This window comes from Coptis chinensis, chromosome 7 (assembly GCF_015680905.1).
Source record: "Coptis chinensis isolate HL-2020 chromosome 7, ASM1568090v1, whole genome shotgun sequence".
In the NCBI taxonomy this organism is placed as follows: domain Eukaryota; kingdom Viridiplantae; phylum Streptophyta; class Magnoliopsida; order Ranunculales; family Ranunculaceae; genus Coptis; species Coptis chinensis.
The window spans coordinates 60,285,888-60,308,809 of NC_141462.1; the positions used below are offsets into that span (position 1 = coordinate 60,285,888).

Genomic DNA, 22,922 nt, shown 5'->3' on the forward strand with positions numbered 1-22,922 from the left:
CCTGATATCTGCTATGGTTTTTGATATCAGGACTTTAGATGATATGCCTGATACCACCACGTCTGTTGATACCAGGACTTTCTTATGCCTGATATCAACATTTCTGTCGATACCAGGACTTTTGACAATATGTATCACAGCTCGAATTTCTAAACAATTACATAGTGAATATTTGAAATATAAATATCTCAAACATCGCTATGTTATTGTCTAAAATCCCAGGCTATGACGGGATAGATACACCACATGCCAAAAACCTAAAACCCACATCAAAAAAGAATCAACTTAAATTAAAATAATCCCAAGAATTTTCCACCATCACTTTATTAAGCTATCTTTCGTCCAAACAGAATATCAAACAGCTCTAAGAATAAAAGTCTTCAATATCTTATTCTCATGTCATGCTGAAATGTAAACTACGTTATTACATCATTCCAAGAAGAATCATACCTAATAAAAGAACTAACTGACTGCTCCAGGAAAGAATCCAAATCACACGCCGCGGTTCCACTGCCTTCCACCTATGTTCCCAAGAACACACCCACGTTGCCAAAACAAAGCAAACATGGGTCAGCAAAATGGAATTTGATGGTATGGGTAGACTAACCACATATAAGTATTTCCAGTCTTTACTTATCCAACTAACACTTTAAATATATCATAACTTAAACATTCTCAGCTTGGAAAACAGGTAGTTCTGTCATTTCAACCGACATAGTTTCTTCCCAAGCAAGACTTCCATTTTATTAACTCGTTATAATAACTCATTTTAATAATTAAGTAATTTAATTAAAACGTACCGATATCCACTGCTGTATAAGGGTATGACCGCGTCCTTGTACAAAATATTATTAAGTCCTACCTTCCTACAAAAGAAAGTTATAACTTTTATATAACCTATGTAGATATCATATAGGTATTCAAATGTAAAGTCAAGCACACTCGCATAATCAAATTAATTTCTCTTATCCATTAATCAATTTCTTTTCCTTATACACCCACCCTTTAGTACCTACTCCACGATTTGCACTCCACACATTTGCCAAATCACACATTTCTGTGTGCCTTTCTCTCCTACCGATTACCACAATATCATAGCCATCTCTAGGCTTTCATATATACACATATTTCACATCCTCTTAGGGCATAAAACTCAAGTCATTCATGGCACATTCAATGAATACCTTAGGTCATTTCCGCCACATTCAAGGAATACCTATTATATCACTAACGGGCCATTCATGGCACATTCAATGAATGCCCTGGGTCATTCCCGCCACATTCAAGGAATACCCAACCCTATATTCCCGTACACTCAAGGAATACAACTAACCCGCAAGGCGAATACCTTAGTTCCTCTCTAGGGCAGTCCAAACAATCTGGTCATTCATGGCACATTCAATGAATACCCGGGTCATTTATGGCACATTCAATGAATACCCATTTATAACGTTAACGGGCCATTTATGACACATTCAATAAATGCCCACCTAACATATGACATCATCAGTCATAAAACTCATTTCCAAAACTTGAGGCGTGGAGAGTTTTAAAAGGGTGCGGTAAATTTGTTTACGTATTATTGTATTTTATTGTATATATTATTTCAGAGAACGAGGGAGTATCTTGTTTCATGTATTTTTGGTTTACGCGTTATTAATTAGATTGATGTCTAAGTGTCATAACGTTGCATATCATAAAAGGCTGAAATATCACATAGTAGTTAATACACGTACACGTATATATCGTAAGGTCTTAGCCTAAATCTAAGCATGCTAATAGCCCTAGACCTATCCTAATAGCCCAAATCATAATCCGAGGTAAAAGTCAAACTGGGTCAATTGGTCAAAGTCAACCCTGGTCAACAGTCAAAGTCAACCTGCCAAGGGTCAACAAAGCAATCAATCAGCCAGGTCAACAGCAGTCAAGCAGACCTAAACTCCTCTAACCCAAAAGCCCAAAGACTAAGGCCCAAAGTCTAACACTTAAGTCCAAAATGAAATTCCAAAATTAAAACAATCAAGCCCACCTAAACTAATCTCGGCCCAAGCCCAACAGACAAAATAGAATCACACTATTCATCTCCCTCTCTCTCCCTCACCAACTCGCCACTTCCACCAATTTACCACCACAACCCACCAACCTAGCTCCACTATGAACCCCACGGTTCCACTCCCTTTCAAAAACCAAATCTGCCGATACCCAAAAATCTCCATTCCCTTATACTACGAAAATCTCAAATCGAAGCCATTAATGTTCTGCTAAAGCTTCACTCATCCCTTCTCTAGCACCCGATCCACCACCAACAATCCACCTCAACCCAACAACAATCGCACAGCCAAAGTCATACAAAACACTCATTTAAACAACATAAAAATATGACGATTTGGTTCTTGTTTGAACGCCATTAATGGCTACGTTCACCACGCACAGTCCACACAACTCCACAGTTCCCCCATACAACCCAACAGTAACCATCGAATCTAAAACCCGACATCACCCATAATCCAACAATCACAATCAATCCAAAACGCAAAGACGCATATTAAATCCCTAGATATACAAAGTAATTTACATAAACTCTAAATGGCTTGATTAATCGATTTTGTTTATCAAAGGATCTGAACCAGTTTTTCTTTCGGAGGCTAGACTAGTTCTTCAGTCGAAATCTAACATGTAACTTAGCACTACGACATACCGTATTGAATAGAGTATCAAGTGAACAGTTTGAACAGTAAAAACATGTATTTAACGAGAAATAAAAATGTAAAATATCTACTCACCTGTAGCGCGCTCCGACTATCAGCTAGCTAACAGAAAAACTCTTCATTTTCTTCTTTCAGTAAAACCTTTTTTTTTTTTTTTCCCTGTATAAAACTCTCGCTGTATTTTTCCCTCAAAAACTCTACGTGAGAATCCATTTTTTTAGTTTTTAAAACCTCACTGAAAAACAAGGAGGAAACTTATCTATTTACCTACGGGGCTTTTATCCTTAACTGATAGTTATCATATCTTTTGTTTGATCTATTATTATTATTATTATTATACTAGGAAAATAAAATAAAAAGATGGGGTGTTATAATATGCCTGATACTAACACGTCTGTTGATACCAGGACTTTCTTATGCTTGATATCAACATTGCTGTCGACACCAGGACATTTTATGTCTGATATCTGCCACGATTTTTGATATCAGGACTTTTGACGATATACCTGATATCAACATTTCTGTCGATAGCAGGACTTCTTATGCCTGATATCTGCCATGATTTTTGATATCAGGACTTTTGACGATATGCCTTCAACATTTCTTTCGATAGCAGGACTTCTTATGCCTGATATCTGCTACGGTTTTTGATATCAGGACTTTTGATGATATGTCTGATATCAATATTTTTGTTGATAGCAGAACTTTTTATGCCTGATATCTCCCACAGTTTTTTATATCAGGACTTTTGACGATATGCCTGATACCAGGACTTTTTATCATAAAATAACAACATTCATAAGATAACGACTTTTATTTTGAATTTAAACTTTTTTATTGAATTGAACCATCTTTGTACATACCTCACTTCCTTGTAAAACTTGAAAAATACATTATTGATAGAATACTTTCTGATTATTGATATTCTGAGGCTTTGCTAGCAATTCACCATCAGCTTTCTTCAGATAATATGCTCCATTTATTCCCACCTTATGGACAATGTATGGACCTTCCCAATTCGCTGACAACTTTCCAACTCCCTTTTCTTTTGTTACTTGCGTGACTTTTTTCAATACCAAATCACCTTCTTGGAAACTTCTTTCTTTAACTCTCTTGTTGAATGCTTTCCTGAGCTGTTTATGATAAGAATCAAGCCTCATTCCTGCTTGTTCTCTTTTTTCTTCCAAGTTTAAGACTTCTACATGCATTCCTTGGTTATTCAAACCCTTTTCTACCATCATTGTCCTTGATGTCGATACTACCATCTTCGCTGGAGTAACCGCTTCCATACCATAAGCTAGAGTAAATGGCGATTCCCCCGTGGCTACTCTCGGAGTTGTCCTGTATGCCCATAACACATTATTTAGCTCATCTACCCACAAACTCTTCTTGTCCTTGAGCTTCTTTTTAATATTATCCATGATGGTCTTATTTGTTGCTTCAGCTTGCCCATTGCCCTGAGCGTAATAAGGTGCCGATGTAAAATGCTTGATCCTATATGACTCTAGCAACTCTTTTACTTTTCCTTCGATAAATTGAGGGCCATTATCCAATATAATAGCATATGGTAATCCATATCTACAAACCACTCGTTCATATAGGAAACCGATGTTATCTTGTTCTTTGACGTGTTGCAAGGCTATAACTTCTACTCATTTAGTGAAGTAGTCCGTTACCGCTAGCATGTATCTTTTCTTCCCCTTTCTAGGTATTAGTGGACCAACAATGTCCATTCCCCATAAAGCAAACGTTCATGGGTTCGATACACAATGTAACTCTTCTGCTGGAATATGAATGGCATGTCCATGCTTCTGACACTAGATACGTTTTTTTGCATATCGAAGACAGTCTCATCGCATTTGTGGCCAGAAATATCCCTATCTTACTATCTTATTTGCCAACGATCTTCTTGCCGAATGATTCCCATATTCCCCTTCATGCATTTCTGCAATAATTTGTATAGCCTCGGCTGCCGATATACATTTTAAATGTGGACCTCCTGGATTCTTCCAATACAATTGGTTGTCAATTAGTAGATATCTTTCTGCTCCTGGTTTTACCCTTCTAGCCTTATTTTTATCTTCTGGCACTTTCCCCTCAGACAAAAACAACACATAGCTGCTTAACCATGACGCCCCCAGCGTATCTATTTCCATCACCTTCGAATGTTTTATATCAATACTTAGGATTTGCTGAACACCTATATGCAACAGACGTCCTTCCTCATTTTCAAGCATAGCTGCTACGTATGAAGAATGCATTCCTGAATGGGAACTTGGAGGAGGAAGTATACATAGATATGCCTCCAGGTGTGAAGAACCATCCCAAAGATGTTGGGAAGGTGTGTAAACTGAAGAAGGCTTTGTATGACCTGAAACAGTCTCCAAGAGCTTGGTTTGGAAGACTTACACAGTCAATAAAAGTTTTTGGGTACAAACAAAGCAATTCTGACCATACCCTGTTTATCAAACACAAGGATGGTAAGATTACAGCTCTAATTGTGTATATTGATGATATGATCGTTACAGGAGATGATCCGAAGGAAATAAATGAATTGTAGAAGTATTTGTCGAAGGAATTTGAAATGAAGGATCTAGGACAACTGAAGTATTTTCTGGGTATTGAAGTTGCAAGGTCTAAAAAGGGGATTTCACTCTCACAGAGGAAGTATGTCCTTGATTTGCTTGCTGAAATCGGGATGTTGGATTGCAAACCGATGGAGACACCCATTGAAATGAATCACGGACTCGCCATTCATTCTGACCAAGTTCCTACTGATAAAAGCAGGTATCAACGTCTTGTAGGAAGGTTAATCTATCTATCTCATACTAGACCTAATATTGCTTATGCTGTGAGTGTGGTTAGTCAATTTATGCATTGTCCTAGTGAAGAACATATGGATGCAGTCTTTCGTATACTGAAGTATTTGAAAAAAGCACCTGACAAAGGTTTACTATTTGGAAAGTATGATGCATTGGATATTGTTGGATACACAGATGCAGATTGGGCTGGTGATAAAACTGATAGACGGTCTACATCAGGATATTTAACTTTTGTCGGTGGAAATCTTGTCACGTGGTGTAGTAAGAAGCAGAAAGTTGTTGCTAGATCGAGTGCAGAAGCTGAATTTCGAGGTATGGCACAAGGAGTATGTGAAATGTTATAGATTCGTACTGTCTTGAGGGAATTGGGCTTCGAACTTCAAAAGCCTATGGATTTACATTGTGATAATAAAACCGCCATTCAAATTGCACATAATCTAGTTCAGCATGATAGGACAAAGCATGTGGCAGTTTATCGTCATTTTATTAAAGAAAATCTTGACAGGAAGGTTATTCATTTTCCGTTTGTAACCTCTGAGGAGCAATTAGCTGATGTTCTTACCAAAGGTGTATCTCACAAGGTGTTTGACAACTCAGTTGACAAGGTTATTCATTTTCCGTTTGCACATAATCTAGTTCAGCTGTATTCTGCTTTCTGTGTATAGGGCGCGACCTAAATATAGTGTGTATAGAGCATGACCTGTGCTCGATCAGACGTTCGGGATGTCCAGTAGATTGAGCGCGACCCGCGCCCCGTGTTTCTCAAGCCACTGAATTGTGTTGTTTCCTATTTTGTAAACTCTATATAAACAATTATAATCTCTTTAGAATTCAATCAAGATATACACTGAATTGAATTGAATCCTCTGGCCAATTAGCTTTACCCCCCCCCCCCCCCCCCCCAAAGTTCTTTCATTTAGAGGTTTACACCCCCAAGATCACACCACATCCAAGTCAACTGTTATCTTTTTGGTCAATGCATGTAGAAATACTTCATTGCCCTTTGCCCTTTTAATAGTTTTCTAGTTTAACCCCCCCCCCCCAATTAGTTTTATCCCCGGTTCTTTCATCTAGAGGTTTACCTTCAGAACTTAGGCCAATTAGTTTTACCGCCTCAGCCCTTAGTTCTTTCATCTAGAGGTTTACCCTCCCAAGACCACAACACATTCAAGTCAACTGAGTTTGACTGTAATGTTTTTGGTCAAGATAAATGAAAAGACTCTAATGCCCTTTTCTAGGTATAATTACATAAATACCCTGTGACTTTGGCAAAGACAAACTTAGAATTCAAATCATCTAGGACACATGTCATGATCTTGTGAACTCTATCCGACAGCCATACACCATCACTACCATCACTATAGCATTATCTTCTCCAAGCCATACACCACTACCACATAAAAATACTTCATTGCCCTTTCATGGTTGATTTTCTCCTAACATACATGTAGCTTTTAACAACCGTGAGGTTAATTATGTAATTTCATAATGTTAAGGGTGTGAATGTCATTTGATAAGGATTAGTGGTAGCCGTCGGATAGACTTCCCAAAATCATGACATGTGTCCTAGATGATTTGAATTCCAATTTTGTATTTGCCAAAGTCACAGGATATTTATATAATTATACCTAGAAAAGGGCATTAGAGTCTTTTCATTTGCCTTGACTAAAAACATCACGGTCAAACTCAGTTGACTTAGATGTGTTGTGGTCTTAAAGGGGAGGGGTAAACCTCTAGATGAAAGAACTAGGGGGTAAAGCTAATTGGCCTAGGTTCTAGGAGGGTAAACCTCTAGATAAAAGAACTAGAGGGATAAAGCTAATTGGCCTAAGTTCTGGGGGGGGGGGGGGGTAAAGCAAGAAAACTGTACAAATAAATAATAGATGTTCTTTCTTTTGAAGCTCCAAGGATTATTTGAAAAACCTGAGCAGGTAATTTAGTGTGCGGTATTGTTAATGTAGAGAAAAAGGGTCTGTTTTTTCTTTTTAAGGCGTGACCCGCACCCTAGTTGGCTTGGAGTACAACGCGCACGCGCTCCTCGGAAGATTTGTACTTAGTCAAATTTTTGGGTTGAGTGAAGGAAAAAGTTACTGGACTTTTGGGCGCGCCCGCGCTCACCTATGCCTAAGGCAAGGCACGCACGCGCTCCACTGCATTCTCAGACACACCAATTTTTTTCGGTACAGTATTAAAACATAATTTTTTTTTCCTGAAGAACTTAACCTAACCAATACTAGAATAGAGACAGAAATTGTAAGAGTATATTCTAAGTGAGTGTTTTGAGTGTTCATTCTTTGTGAGTGAATTGAGAGCTCTTGTAATATGTTACTTTGTGCATCTAATAAAGTTTGGAACTCGCTGGTGGACGTAGGCATATTGTCTAATCACATTATATCCGTGTCTTGTGGTTTGTTCTCTTTTACGTTAGTCTCTTTACTTTATATGCTTGTTAGTTGATATTGAGAAGTGTTGGGATAGTATTTGGAGGGTGTTGAAGTCTTGTCTTGAAAGAATGATTAATCTTTGTGTAGGGTTGATCTATTTGGAATGAATAACATTGTTTCCGCTTTAGTTATTCACAACAGTTAACAAGTGGAATCTGATGAATATTGATGAATATTAGTATATTACTATATTGAGATACAACAAACTTATCAGGGCTAACTATAATTTTTTCAGTCAGGAACTCGACTTTGGCCGCTCCTACTTCATACTACGAAATTAAACAGGTGTTAAAATGTTAAACATCAATTTGTCCTTTAGAATGTTAGCCAATCATGATGCATTCTAGGATCCTAAACCCTTGGTTTTAGTCCATATTGGTTTTTGTATTATTTACGGATTTTTAGAATATTGTCTGGTTGTTAATTTGGTGCTTTTAGCATAAATTATTTTTAGGCTTCATTTTAATTCCAAATATTAGGTATTGTAGTTTCTAAATTTGAATCAAAAGGCTAGCTTCTAAATTCATAATTCCTTTAGTCCATATATTCATTATATTGAGTTGTAGGCCAGCCAATTCATAATTTCTCTTTGTGTGCGTTTGTTCAATTAATTGTAGGGTTTCTTTTGTGATTCTTTTCACAATTATGTGGGTTTCAAGTCTGGTTGTTGCGCACAACAACTGTAGTGTCTCACAATCAACCCGTTCATGATTGTTACCTAGGCGTCACGTCCATATCCCATATGCACACAAGTGCACCAAATCACCTCCAATTAGCATCCGCTATATTATGATATAGAGTAATTTTATGTGCACCTATAATGTTTGAATTTTTTTCGAGTCAGTTATCTGTGTGACCTTCTAATGTGGAAGACATCAAGTGATCTATGGTCTTTAATCATGATGACGCTGTATAAATCAGATCTTCATCTTTCCCTTATTTGTTACTTATGAGCATGAAATGTCTTTGTTAATTTCTTTGAACCTTGACAACTTGTCATGATAAACACTAATCTCATTCTATATTTAAAATGTCTTTGGTAATATGTAACATGATTTAGTCTTACTTTAGGTTTTCTTTTGGCGTGAAACTTAAAATATGTATTTGAGGCTATATGTCACCTGTGAATGACGCATACGGAAAGAGGGTATGTGGGTCTTAAACGTATAAAAGTTTTCAATAAACTCATAAGGGTCTTGGTTGAGCACTTTTGCCTCTTGAGGTTTCGGAGCTGGCAGTTTCCTTATATTTCCCCCCTATTTCATTGTATCTGTAGGTTATTGCAGCCAGACTTTGCTATCCTCTTTTACCTATAATAATAGCAAGAAATTGGGCCAAACAATTCAAAACAACTCTAGAGAACAGTGTTTTGTGATAATCAGGCTCAAATTCATTTTCCATGTCGAAACAACTCACGGATCCAGTTTTTCTATTTTAATAACCCTCAAAGACAAATTGAGTTGGCTAAGTCCATTATAATTTTATTAGATACCACTTTTACCTTTTTGCGTGTTAATATATAAATCGAAGATGTTTTCAAAATTAGAAATAAACAACGCGTTCTGGTTTCAATCGATTACTTCTTCTGCCTCAATTGAAAATCGAGTGGGTTCCTCAACTGAAGGTTTCAATCCATAGCTTCTTCTTCTTGCCGTCTAAAAAGATTCTTATTCAAACTTTGTATTTATAACCTATATGTTTATAGTATTTTGAAATCTTCATTTGATTTTGTTTTGAAATCATCTATTGTTTATAGCAATGATATTATGTGTTGTAATGAAGTCTAAAAACATTAGTTTTTATATCATGTTTTGTTTATTCATATTTTAGATCAGATCTGTGATTTTTGAGTTATAATTTGTTTATAGCAATGATATAGTTTTTATATCATGTTTGTTTTGAAAATGTTGTTTTATGTACTTTTCTTAATTAAACTTTAAGTTTTGATTTTGATTTTTGTTATGAACAATTATTGTTCATACATATTTGTTGTATAAACAATCATTGTTCATACACAAACAACTATGAACGTTCATAGTAGTTGTAAATACATTTGACGATGAATTTTTTCTTAATTGAACTTTAGGTTTTGATTTTGCTTTTTGCTATGAACAATTATTGTTCATACATATTTGTGTTTTATCTCTGTTTTACAAATTATTGTGGCTACTCTCGGAGTTGTCATGTATGCCCATAACACGCTGTTTAGCTCATCTACCCACAAACTCTTCTTGTCCTCGAGCTTCTTTTTAATATTATCCATGATGGTCTTATTTGTTGCTTCAGCTTGCCCATTGCCCTGAGCGTAATAAGGTGTCGATGTAAAATGCTTGATCCTATATGACTCTAGCAACTCTTTTACTTTTCCTCCGATAAATTGAGGGCCATTATCCAATATAATAGCATATGGTAATCCATATCTACAAACCACTCATTCAAATAGGAAACCGATGATATCTTGTTCTTTGACGTGTTGCAAGGCTATAACTTCTACCCATTTAGTGAAGTAGTCCGTTACTGCTAGCATGAATCTTTTCTTCCCCTTTCTAGGTATTAGTGGACCAACAATGTCTATTTCCCATAAAGCAAACGGCCATGGGTTCGATACACAATGTAACTCTTCTGCTGGAACATGAATGGCATGTCCATGCTTCTGACACTGGATACATTTTTTTGCATATCGAAGACAGTCTCGTCGCATTTGTGGCCAGAAATATCCCTGTCTTACTATCTTATTTGCCAACGATCTTCTTGCCGAATGATTCCCACATTCCCCTTCATGCATTTATGCAATAATTTGTATAGCCTCGGCTGCCGATATACATTTTAAATATGGACCTCTTGGATTCTTTCGATACAATTGGTCGTTAATTAGTAGATATCTTTCTGCTCCTGCTTTTACCCTTCTAGCCTCATTTTTATCTTCTGGCACTTTCCCCTCAGACAAAAACAACACATAGCTGCTTAACCATGACGCCCCCAGCGTATCTATTTCCATCACCTCCAAATGTTTTATATCGATACTTGGGGTTTGCTGAACACCTATATGCAACAAACGTCCTTCCTCATTTTCAAGCATAGCTGCTATGTATGCCAAAGCATTAGTATGTCGGTTTTCACCCCTATCAAGGTGCTGAAACTTACTTTTCTTTAAATCCTTGAGTTGTAATCTAACAAAGTTCAAATAATCGATCATGTTATCGCATTTTGCTACATAACCTCCATTGATCTGACTTATCACTAACTGAGAATCACTGAAAACCGATAAGTCTTTGATATTTAGCGATTTAGCCATCTCCAAACCTGTTATTAGAGCCTCATATTCAACTTCATTGTTGGAAGCGTGAAAACCCAAAGTAACTGCTGACTCCATCTTTGGTTTTCTGGGGTTATTAGCACAGCGCCGATACCACACCTTTTTTGCCCTGATAATCCATCTACAAATAGCCTCCACCCATTTGAGCCCATCCATGGATCATTTTCATCCGTCACATTATCAGGCTCATATAAGAATGTAATACTATCTTCTTCAGCCTTCCAATAATCTTCATCTTCAGCAGGAAAATCTGCTAAAAAGTCCGCCAAAACTTGGCTTTTTTTCGACACTCTATTTATATATTCAATTCCATACTCATCAATAAGAACTGACTATTTCGCCATTCTGCCTGATTTAGCTGTCTTAGCTAAAGTCTGCTTCAGAGGAAGATTTGTCATCACCACTATTGAGTGTGATTGGAAATAAGGCTTCAATCTTTGAGTAGAATAAAGAAGAGCTAATGCATATTTTTCCAACATTGAATATCGAGTTTCAGTCTCGAGCATTGTTTTAGACTGAAAATAAATTGGTCGCTCAGCTCCTTCTTCTATCTTGACGAGTACCAAACTAATGGCGAAATCCGATACAACAAGATATAAGAGTAAAGTGTCACCTTCTTATGGCTTAATTAAAGTTGGTACTTCTTGAAGATACTTTTTTAATTCAGAGAAAGCCATTTCACACTCTTCATCGCATATGAATTTTGTATTCTTCTTCAATAATTTGAACAAAGGTTTTCATCTATCAAAAGTCTGAGATATAAACCTATTCAAGGCTGCAATTCTGCCTGTAAGCTTTTGGATTTGCTTCCTAGTACTTGGCGAAGGCATCTGCTGTATCGCTCGAATCTGGTCTGAATTAACATCAATACCTCGCTTTGTGACGATATATCCAAGGAATTTCCCAGAACTTACCCCAAATGTACATTTTTCGGGATTCAACTTCATGTTGAACTGTCGAAAAATTCGAAACACCGTATCTAAGTCTTTAACATGATCACTCGCCTTTTTTGATTTGATAACCATATCATCATTATATACTTCCATAATATGCTTAATCAAATGTTTGAACATTTTCTCCACCAAACGCTGATACGTTGCTCCTGCATTTTTCAAACCAAATGACATTCTGATGAAACAATAAAGACCCCCTTCACCAACGAATGCTGTATTTAGTTGATCTAATACTGACATAATAACTTGAAAATATCCTGAATGACCATCGCAAAAACTCAACAATTCAAACCCAGATGTTCTATCCACCAGCTCATCAATTCTTGGCATTGGATAATAATCCTTCGGACACTCTTTGTTAACATCTGTGAAATCGACACATATTCTAACCTTACCATTCTTCTTTGGGACCACAAAAATATTTGCGACCCATTCTGAATTATCAATCTCTTTGATGATTCCACATTCTAATATCTTCTCTATTTCATTTTGTACTGCATTTGCATATATCGGTCTGACTCTCCTATGCTTCTGATGCACTGGAACTGCTCCTTCTCACATATTCAACTTATGAGAACATATAAGAGGATCAATGCCTGGCAAATCTGCCATCGACCCAGCGAATACATCTTTATTACTTTGTAAGAAATCCACCAAATCTTTTCGAACAGATGTACTCATTTCTGTACCGATAAAAGTGAAACAACCTTCATTATTCTGACCGATATCGACCCTTTGTACTTCCTCCATTGTTTTGCTTGAAAAGAGAGATACAGATAGTTCCAAGCAAAACAATAGAGGAAATACAAAGGGTCGATATCGGTCAGAATAATGAAGGTGATTTTATTTCTTTATATTGGCCTAAAAGTTCATACAAGTATTACTGAGGGTAATATTAACTGAAATCTGTATATAATATGATCTAAAGATACCAGAAGTGGCTTAGAACATCATATGTTAAGAAAGGACTATATGAATTATTATAGCAGAATAAGATTCTTGTGCAGATTCTATTTCTCTAAAGATAACTAGGAGATGATAATAGGAAAATGTCTTACCAAACATTCGTAAGTGCATATATGTTGGAGGATTGAAGCTTCCAGTTGCTACTAGAACAACAAATATCTGGCCCTGGTATACCAAGATACATGTAAATCGTATATCTAACGTGCCATTCAAAGAAAATGTGATCCCCCCACTACAATAACAAATACTGATAGGCCAATAATACAGTATAATAAAGTGAACAACATGGTTAAATCAGAGCTCTGTGTTCAATTCACACCATTTTTTTTTCTTATTTCTTTTTAGTTCTCCAAGTGTAAGTATCATGCAAAGGAAAAAAGTCAAAATTACAAAGTGTAGTAGACACTCCGTGTGGGACTCAGACAAACAATATGGGCTACATATTTTGAAACCTGAAATATAACTTATTGGGTCCTCCCCCTTATATTAAAATGGAGGCGTACCAACAAAATATTCCATGACATTTGGTCATAATCTAACACTAGAGTTGACCATGCAATCAGGTGCAAAATTCAACTCCCTCCATATTTATTTGTTTGTATTTTCTGGCAAACCTATTTTAAATAAGATAAGTAACTCTTTGATGCTAGCGGGGTTTGAGTCTCAGACCTCTAATATCATTATCCAAAAATTATATTGACTTTGCTAGTTGGCACCTGCATGTTGAGATAATAAGTCATTATTCCCAAAAATTTGGAATGCTGGAGTAGAATGGGATTTGATCCATATTTTGACCCAACCTTGTCTTACTTCCCACTCCATTTCTTCCACAATAGCCCTGCACTCCAGCTTCTGTTGAAGTTACCTTGAAATGAGAAAAGTTTAGAGACACATGACCAAATACCGTGAGTGATCTTACGATTTTAAATCAAGTGCTGCAGGTAGGACTGTTAATGGATCGGTTTGGATCGGGTTTTGGAAAATCCGAACCCAAACCGATAAGAAAATTAGGAACCCGAAACCAAACCGAACCAATAATATTACGTTTAATCCGAAACCGAACCCAAACCGACCCGAACCAAAAACTATAAAATCAATTAAATTTTAAATTAAATTAATTAATTTTAACTACACAATTGATAAACATATACAAAATTAATCATAAATATTACTAAAATGCTATCTTATCGGTTCGGGTTCATATCAGTTCGGTGGAGGGCAAACCCAAAACCAAACCAATATCTTATCGGTTCGGTTCGGTCCGGTTTCGGGTCAATAGAGGGCAAACTAAATTATCAAAACCCAAACCGTTTTTTATCGGTTTGGTTCGGATCGGTTATCGGATTATCGAAACCCATTGACAGCCCTAGCTGCAAGTCTTCCTCCATCTCACCAAAAAAGTAACACGTTGAAGCCAAATCAACTAGCCCTGTGTACCATAGTGCCTATTGGTACTCTACTTTGACAATATTTCCATACTGTTACAGTCAACCTAGGGTGTACAATATGACACCAAATATTCTTTGCCCACCATATGTTTTGACTAGTGTTTGAGCTTGTAATAACCTTTGTATAGGCCACAGAAAATTTTCCTTTAGGAAAAAGTGTCAAGATCTTCTGATCTTATACTCTTAAGTTTAACTTAGATTGTTAAATTGCCAATTTCTTCACAAGTTCGAATTTATGTGAATGGTTAATTCTATTAATATATTAGAGTAGGCTCGAGGGTACTCATATATGTCAACCATAGTTATCAGACCCAGCCCGGATACTGACCCGACAAAGAAACTGGGTCACTGGGTCACCGGTTCGACCAGTGGGTCAATACTTAAGTTAAAAATATTATATAATTCACTTAGTACATACATTTTCACAACTTCATTAGTGGCCCAGGTGGTCTTAGAGCCATTTCATTTTCCAATAAACCAAGGTTCGAATCTATACAGGTTATACAAAATTAAAATGTGAGATCCTAGATTGTTTAATAGTCACCCAAGGTTGAGCCTTAGTAACAACAACTTAAAATTTTATAATTTCTAAAGTTAATTATGGACCGGCGAAACCGTACGAGTTAACCGGGTTTGGACTGGGTCAACTGCTTAAACGATCTACTATGTGACCCAACCCGGTTCATCAGGTCAAACTATCGGGCCAGGTCAGGTCTGATAACACTGATGTCAACACTCTCTTTCAGTGGGACACAGGTAGAAGGACTAGACATTTTCACCTGGCCGGCAGGAATGGAAATGCACAGGTAGAAGGACTAGACATCTTCACTTGACAGGAGTTGAACTCGAGACCACTCAGAAACTAGAGCCTCTGGGCTATAAGCTCATAGTGAGCCATGTCATGGCAAAGTTTTTAAAATAGTCCCTACTTGAAAAGTATTATTTGTCTTCTTACTGAAATAACCCTGAATTTGGTGTCATTTCTAATTTAATATAAGTCAAAATTGTCTTTTGATGTGTGTTGGAAAAAAATAAAATAAAACTACGTCCGATTATTTGAATTCTACGCCCGTTATTTCAATTCTACGCATGAGCTATTTTAATAATTATCAAAAAAACACCCCAACCCTTCGTTAAGCTTAACCTAACCGCATTCTTCTTCTGACCAGAAACAAAACCTAAAAAAAAAAACCTAAAACAAACAAACACCCCGAACTCTCTCACAAAAAAAATACCAACCTAAAATCAAAAGAAAACATACTTCAACAAAACAATCGGTAGCCCAAATTTATATTATACGTTATTTGTCAGGAGACATGGTTCTCGGCTCTGGGCTATAAACAGAAATGTATTTGGTAGAAAGGCTCAAGAACTAAAGTCGTTTAGAGTATCCTCTTTATAGCACTAGAATATGCAAACTCAGCATAAACGAAGAACATTCTTGACCTATAAGACCATGTATATCAATCTATTTAAGGTCCAGTCCATCTTCTACAGATTCAGAGTCAGAAACTGCGCAACATCTCATGTGTTAAAAACAAGGACCAAAATATCAATATCGGTGAATATATCGGTGTACCCAAAAACCGATATATATCGGATATATCCATTTTTTTTGTGACCAGTCCAAACTATTTAAAATATCAAAAATATCAGATATATCGAAAATATATTGAAAATATCGGATTTATATTAAAAGATGGTCAAAAAGTCAAACGATATATATCATAAATATCGTATATATCGATTATATCGGCAATATAAAGTTTTAAATCGGAAATTCCGATATATCGGAAAAAAGGATTCAATATTCGGTAGATATATGTCGAAAATATCAATATCGGTGTACCAAAAAATGATATATATCGGATATATTGGCGATATTTTGGTCCTTGGTTAAAAGAAGATTGTGAATTTACTTAAACAGGATTGTCGAGGTCAGCATAAGACTATTGAGGTCATCCTTTTTTGCATACTAAAACGTGTCTTTGTTTGATAGATGCCGTTAGATAGCAAGAGGCTCCAGGAAATTTTGACAAGTTCCAGCTTATAAACATAACAAAGGTGTCTTGAAAATAAAGAACGAAACTTACCTAGTTACGTCATCATATCGGATTTGGCACCTGAACTCTGTGATGCCAGAGATAATTTATGCAAGGGCAGTGGAACATCCATTCTTCCTGAAACAAAAATGTCTTTAGATCTACCTGAACACAAACAAAAACAGTACCGCTCTTAAGATGGAAAAGCGACCATCAAGCAATCAATGCCGAACATGTTTGAAGCTAGAGCAGATAATGCTACATAAATCAACAGAACTTCAGTATAAATGAGCGATTGACGATTAGGTTAGTTGAGCTCAACCTCAAAAAGAGCTTCTGTTCTCGTCCGAGCTACTGTCCTCTCAAATAGTATTTAAACACCTGCTTGTGATGATTTTGCAAACTAGCTACAATGACTAGTGATTTTCTATTCAATAGTCACGAAGGTGTAAATTTGCTACTAATAACCATTGTATATAATTAACATAATAGCATCCATACTCACCCTACTTTGAATCCAACTAATACTAGTAACCATTGTATCTAGTTAACTTAGGCTAATTCCAATTAGTGGAAGACAAATGGTATTTGATGCTGACTACACATTTTAAGCATAATTTGATTCTGACTGAGTATCTTTTTCATCAACAGAACAATTATTCGAGCACAAATAGCAAATCCCCAGGTTAATTTAGAACTTTTCTAGTTTTCTTGTGTCAAAAATCTCCAATTGAATGTTGTTTTGAACCCAGTCTGACTGATTGAACCAAAATATCAGTTTAATTTAGTGTTTCATTTTTCATTTATTATTATTTTTAATAAAGAGTCACTACCATTCAATCAATTTATTTCGTATTCCATTAAAACAATGGCTGACAATAAATCAGGTTTTCTAATACAATCTTAAAAAAAAAAGATTATGTTCTTTACTTGTTAATCTTCTTTACTCAAAAACAGCTAATTGTATCATAATAAACAACCAATTAAAAAATCACACCAAGTTAAACACATATACTTTGCTTAATTGAACAGAAAAATTAATCTAATAAAAGATACCCTGACCTTGAAATTAAATCAATCCAAAAAGCTTCTACTTCTTTTTTAGTCTGACAAGAAACGAATAAGATAAAAGGTATATATATCAGAAAGAAATAACAAGTACATATAGGAAGTGTACAGGATGAAGGAAGGATCAAGCCTCACCTTTTTATATATGATCGTGGTCGTCTTGGTTGGTTTCGAAATTGCATGTGCCGATCAAAATATAAGTGTTCTCCCACCAGACGTTAATGCTAAGGTGAGCATAAATATATGTCTACAAGTTCTTATCTAACTCAAATACTTTTGTGCTGATTCATTTATTTTATGCATACAGAAAGTTTGTAACTATACAGTAAGAATAGAGACCACATGCACGAAGGGTGCAGAAACTTCAAACCATGTTAGCATTAGATTCGGGGACATGAATTCCAACGATGTCGTTGTACGTCACCTTAACTCCAAGCACATGAGACAAGTGGATCCATTGCAACCTGCAAATATTGACGATGTGCCAAAGAAGCCGTTTCAAGCATGCACAGTTGATGAGTTTTACGTGTCTGGTATATGTGTGGAGTCACCTATTTGTTATTTATATCTCAAATCACAAGGAGATGATGATTGGAGACCAGGTTTTGCACATGTACGTGTATCTCAAGCATCACACTTATCGTCAAAGTATTTCTACTTTCGACGTTACTTACCTAGGCATGTTTGGCATGGGTCTGACTTATGTGACACGGAGGTTTCTCCTTTTGGGATCAAGCATGGAAGAAAGGTTTTTACTAAGAAGATGGTGGGAAAAGATCAACCATAGTACGTGTTCATCAATTTATTTTTTCTTGCTCTGCCGATCCTTTTGGAATCAAGAATGTATATATTAAACTTAAGAAATTACTCACAATGGCTCCGTGTGATGTTATTGAACTATGAAAATTAGGATCTAGCTTATGCCTCTCCATAGTTTAGGGTTATCATATGTGTTGGATAATGTAGAATTTAACACCTAATTAAAGAGACAAAACACAATGATTTATAGTGGTTCGGTGCCAATGCGGCGACCTACGTCCATGGAAGAAGAAAGGTTTTATTGCTTGGTTGATTTAGGTTTGTGTTACAGAGTTGTTTATATAGCATAACATGAGTGCATATTCGTGTCTATGGTTTCTAAAAGGATTGGAGACTTTCCTTTATAGAACACCTACGAATCTAACAAATCTCTGTCAAAACCGACTAGGGCGTGCCCCGCGCTCAAATTAGTCTTGCTCAAGGCGCGACCAGAGCTCTTGCCTTGACGAACCTCCAGGCGATTGAGCGTGCCCCACTCTCGACTTTGCTTGGCCAAGGGCGCGACTCGTGCCTTCTCTTACTTCTCCCACACTCCCCCTCAAGTTGGTGCGAAGATATCCAGCGAACCCAACTTTGAGAGAATATCATGGAACTTAAAAGCTGAAAGTCCCTTGGTAAAAATGTCTACCAGCTATTGGTCACTTCGAACAAAGGAGGTAGTGACAATGTTAGACTGCACATTTTCACACACAAAATGACAATCAACTTCAATATGCTTAGTTCTCTCATGAAACACTGGATTTGCAGCAATGTGCATAGCAGCTTGATTATCACAACAAAGTGTAGTTGGCATATGCAAACCAAAACACAAATCCTTCAGAAGAGTGCGAAACCATATAATTTCACTGGTGGTGGAAGCCATAACCCTGTACTCAGTTTCTCTGTTTCTTGCTCTTCCAAGTGACCAAATTTCCTCCCACAAAGGTACAATAACCGGAAGTAGACCGCCGATCAATTGGACATCTTGCCCAATCAGCATCTGTATAAACAGTAATAGATGTATGCCCATTTTTTCGTATCCAAATTCCTCTGCCTGGCGACCCTTTCAGATATTGCAGTATTCTAGAAACTACATTCATATGTGGAGTCCTTGGGGCATGCATAAAACGACTAACCAAGCTCACTGCATAAAAAATATATGGTCGGGTAATAGTTAGATATATTAGTTTACCAACTAATCGCTAATACTGACCAATGTAAGTAAGAAGATCTCCGGTGTGATCCAACTTGGCTCCACTGTCAGTTGGAGAATCAACTGGTTTTATCTCCAGTTTTCTTGCTTCACTCAAAAGATCCAACACATACTTTCTTTGATTAAGAAATATGCCTCTTTTTGAATAAGCAATTTCAATCCCAAGAAAGTACTTCATAATACCAAGATCCTTGATGGAAAATTTCTTGTGCAGTAGATCCTTGAGCTTAGAGATTTCGACATGGTCATTACCTGTGATAACAATGTCATCAACATAAATAAGAACAATAACCAAGCCTGACTTGCTAGACTTAACAAATAAGGAAAGATCAGCATCACTCCGCTTAAGACCGGTCATAGCTAGAACATAACTGAATTTGGCATACCACGCTCGTGGAGATTGTTTAAGTCCATAGATAGCATTTTTTAACTTGTATACTAATCCAACCTTAGCCTCCTTTGGATGTCCAGGTGGGATGCTCATATACACTTCTTCTTTAAGATCACCGTGTAAGAATGCATTTTTAATATCCATCTGAAACAATTTCCAGTCTTGATTAATAGCTAGAGATACAAGAACTCTAAATGTGTTCATCTTTGCAACTGGTGCAAAAGTCTCCTTGTAGTCCTGACCATATGTTTGGGTGAATCCCCTTGCAATGAGTCGAGCTTTAGACCTTTCTAAAGAACCATCACTGTTGAACTTGTTTTTGAACACCCAACGACAATCAACTATTTTCTTTTCGTAAGGCAACATATATAACAATCTCCCAAGTTTTATTCTCGTCTAGAGCACGAAGTTCTTCTTGCATCGCCTTTCTCCATACTAGATGAGAGTTAGCTTCTCTAAAGTTCTTGGGTTCTTGTACATCATCGACTGTACTCAAGAAAGCATAATGAGATGAAATGATATTGGCATACGTTATATACTCCTGTAGCGGATATGAAACGTCATGCAAGGAATAAAAATTCTTGTGAATCACTGGCGGATGCAGTTCTCTATCAGATTTATAGTAATCCTTAAGAGTTACAGGAGGTCGTCTCTCTCGTTCTGATTGTCGAGACACTGGAGGAGCACTAGAGCTAGCGCCGCTCGGTAGCTCATTTTGAGATACCGCCTGTTAGCTTCGATCATTGAGGCCGCGCGTCCTCTCTTCAATAGAACCCATATCTTCAGTGGGTTCAATAACATCTTCGGCAGGAACTATAGCTTCACCAACTGCTGGGAGAGGTGCCAAATCTGCCAAACACTCCCCCTGGGACCGATTCCCAAGTATAACTGGATTTTGAAAGAAGGCTTTAGATTCCACAAATCGGACATCATGAGAGACAATCAGTTTTCTTGTTGCCGGATTGTAACAAATGTAGCCTTTCTGAGTGGTAGAATAACCAACAAAAACACATCGAGTAGCCCGAGCATCGAATTTATCTCGATGGAGAGCTTGCTGATGCACATAACAAATACACCCAAACACTCGCAAATGAGAGAGATGATCATGTGTCAGGTAATTTATTATGCCAGAAAATAGTAACTCATGGATAATTGATTCGGGGGCTACTGATCATATGGCTAATTGCCCTGCCACTGTCTATAATTTTGTGTCCAAAACCGAAAAACATAATATTTCCATAGCCAATGGTTCCACTGTTTCCATTCTAGGTAGTGGTCAAGTGGATTTTTTTAATCAAAATCTCAAGAGTGATGCTCTAGTTGTCCCTTCCTTCCCTGTCCAACTTTTATCTATTGACAAACTTACAAATTCTTTAAATTGTGATGTCATTTTTTCTCTTAATTCTGTCGTCTTTCAGGATCGAAAGTCGAAAAGGATGATTGGTTGTAAAGACTCAAATTCTCGTTAAAGGTATTTTCGTAAGTTTTATATTTAACCTAGGGACATTTATGTAATTGGTCGGTCGGGTTTACATTTCGAACATACATAACTTAATGAAACTTAACTCGAACTCATAAGCCACGTGAGGTAAGCAACTCATATGCGAAAATTAGACAAAATGTCGGTTAGCGGCTTTTCTGCGTTAGATGCTGGCACGAGTTAACAGCTTACATGCATGAGTGGGTTATCGTTATAGCATGCGGTGGGATAGAATGTAGGAAATTAAATTAAGCTGGATGGGCTGAAAAAATATTTACGATGCTAAGTCAAATTAGTTAGCGGTTAGGAGTTTAATTATAACTTCAGGCCTAATTTAGACATTTTGGGCTTGGGCCTTAATTAGCTAAACAGGTAAAGACAAAAAAAATATATAACAAATCGCACCAATTTCTCTCAATTTCACAACTATTAAAAACCTAGGAGAGAGAAAACCAAATTCTCCCCTTTTCGATCGATTCAATCCAAAAAAATTCGCAACCCATCTCTTGTAAACACTAGAGTCAAGTGTGAAGCTTCAAAATTAATTCGAATTTGCGTCGTATCACAGCGAGGTGAGTTTAATTTCGTATTTAGATTCAATTTCGATAGGATTGGGTTGTATTAACGAAATTAATTGAATGGGGTGGTGATGTATTCGGCAGTAGCTTGTTTGGAAAAGGTAGAGCTTAGCGAATTGGTGGCGAAGAAAGCTAAAGAGGATATCTTTACTGGCTTGGTAAGAATTATTGTTTATTCACTACATTTTGAGAAATTCATGTTGGTTCTATACCTTTTTTACTGTCATGTTGATTATGGAGTGGAGGAGAAGAAACACCCACCGATTTTATTAATAGAATTAATATGAATTGAAGGGGGTGAAATTTGTTGTAGTTGGAATTAGGATGTGATATGATTGGCGTTGATAGGAGGGCCTGCCGTGGCTCGAAATAGCCTGTAGAGACCGTCAGAGTAACAATGTCAGAAATGGGCTGTAGCACCAGAGTAACAGTAGTTATAGGAAAATATACCTGAAACCAAATTTTTAGCGTCGAGATTCTTCTCGACTTACGTTAGATAAGAATTTCGCGTTCGTTCAATAAATTCTAATAACCTACGTGTATACGCTGTTATAGGAGTTAAATAAGAGTGGATTCGGTGAAGCGGGCTTGATTCGGTTAAGTGGGCTTGAGAAGAACGGAGCTTGCTAATGTAGGAACCTACATACCAATATATAGCCTGCTTATTTTCATGTATGATTTGAATTGATAAGAGA

At 36.8% G+C, this 22,922-nt stretch overlaps 1 long non-coding RNA gene across 3 annotated transcripts; it reads right to left on the reverse strand.

Moving 5' to 3' along the window:
• Positions 1-305: 305 nt before the first annotated feature.
• LOC147488214 (uncharacterized) lies at positions 306-18,040 on the reverse strand. 3 transcript variants are annotated; one of them, XR_015201795.1, is made up of 7 exons: positions 17,903-18,040; positions 17,762-17,805; positions 16,751-16,837; positions 13,879-14,074; positions 13,302-13,374; positions 801-866; positions 306-521 (listed from the first exon to the last, which is right to left on the reverse strand). It is a non-coding gene; the product is annotated as an uncharacterized LOC147488214 (long non-coding RNA). The 3 variants fall into 3 exon arrangements; XR_015201796.1 differs by lacking the exon at positions 801-866; XR_015201794.1 differs by lacking the exons at positions 306-521; positions 801-866; positions 13,302-13,374 and having other exon boundaries at positions 13,499-14,074.
• Between the last annotated feature and the right edge of the window lie 4,882 nt (positions 18,041-22,922).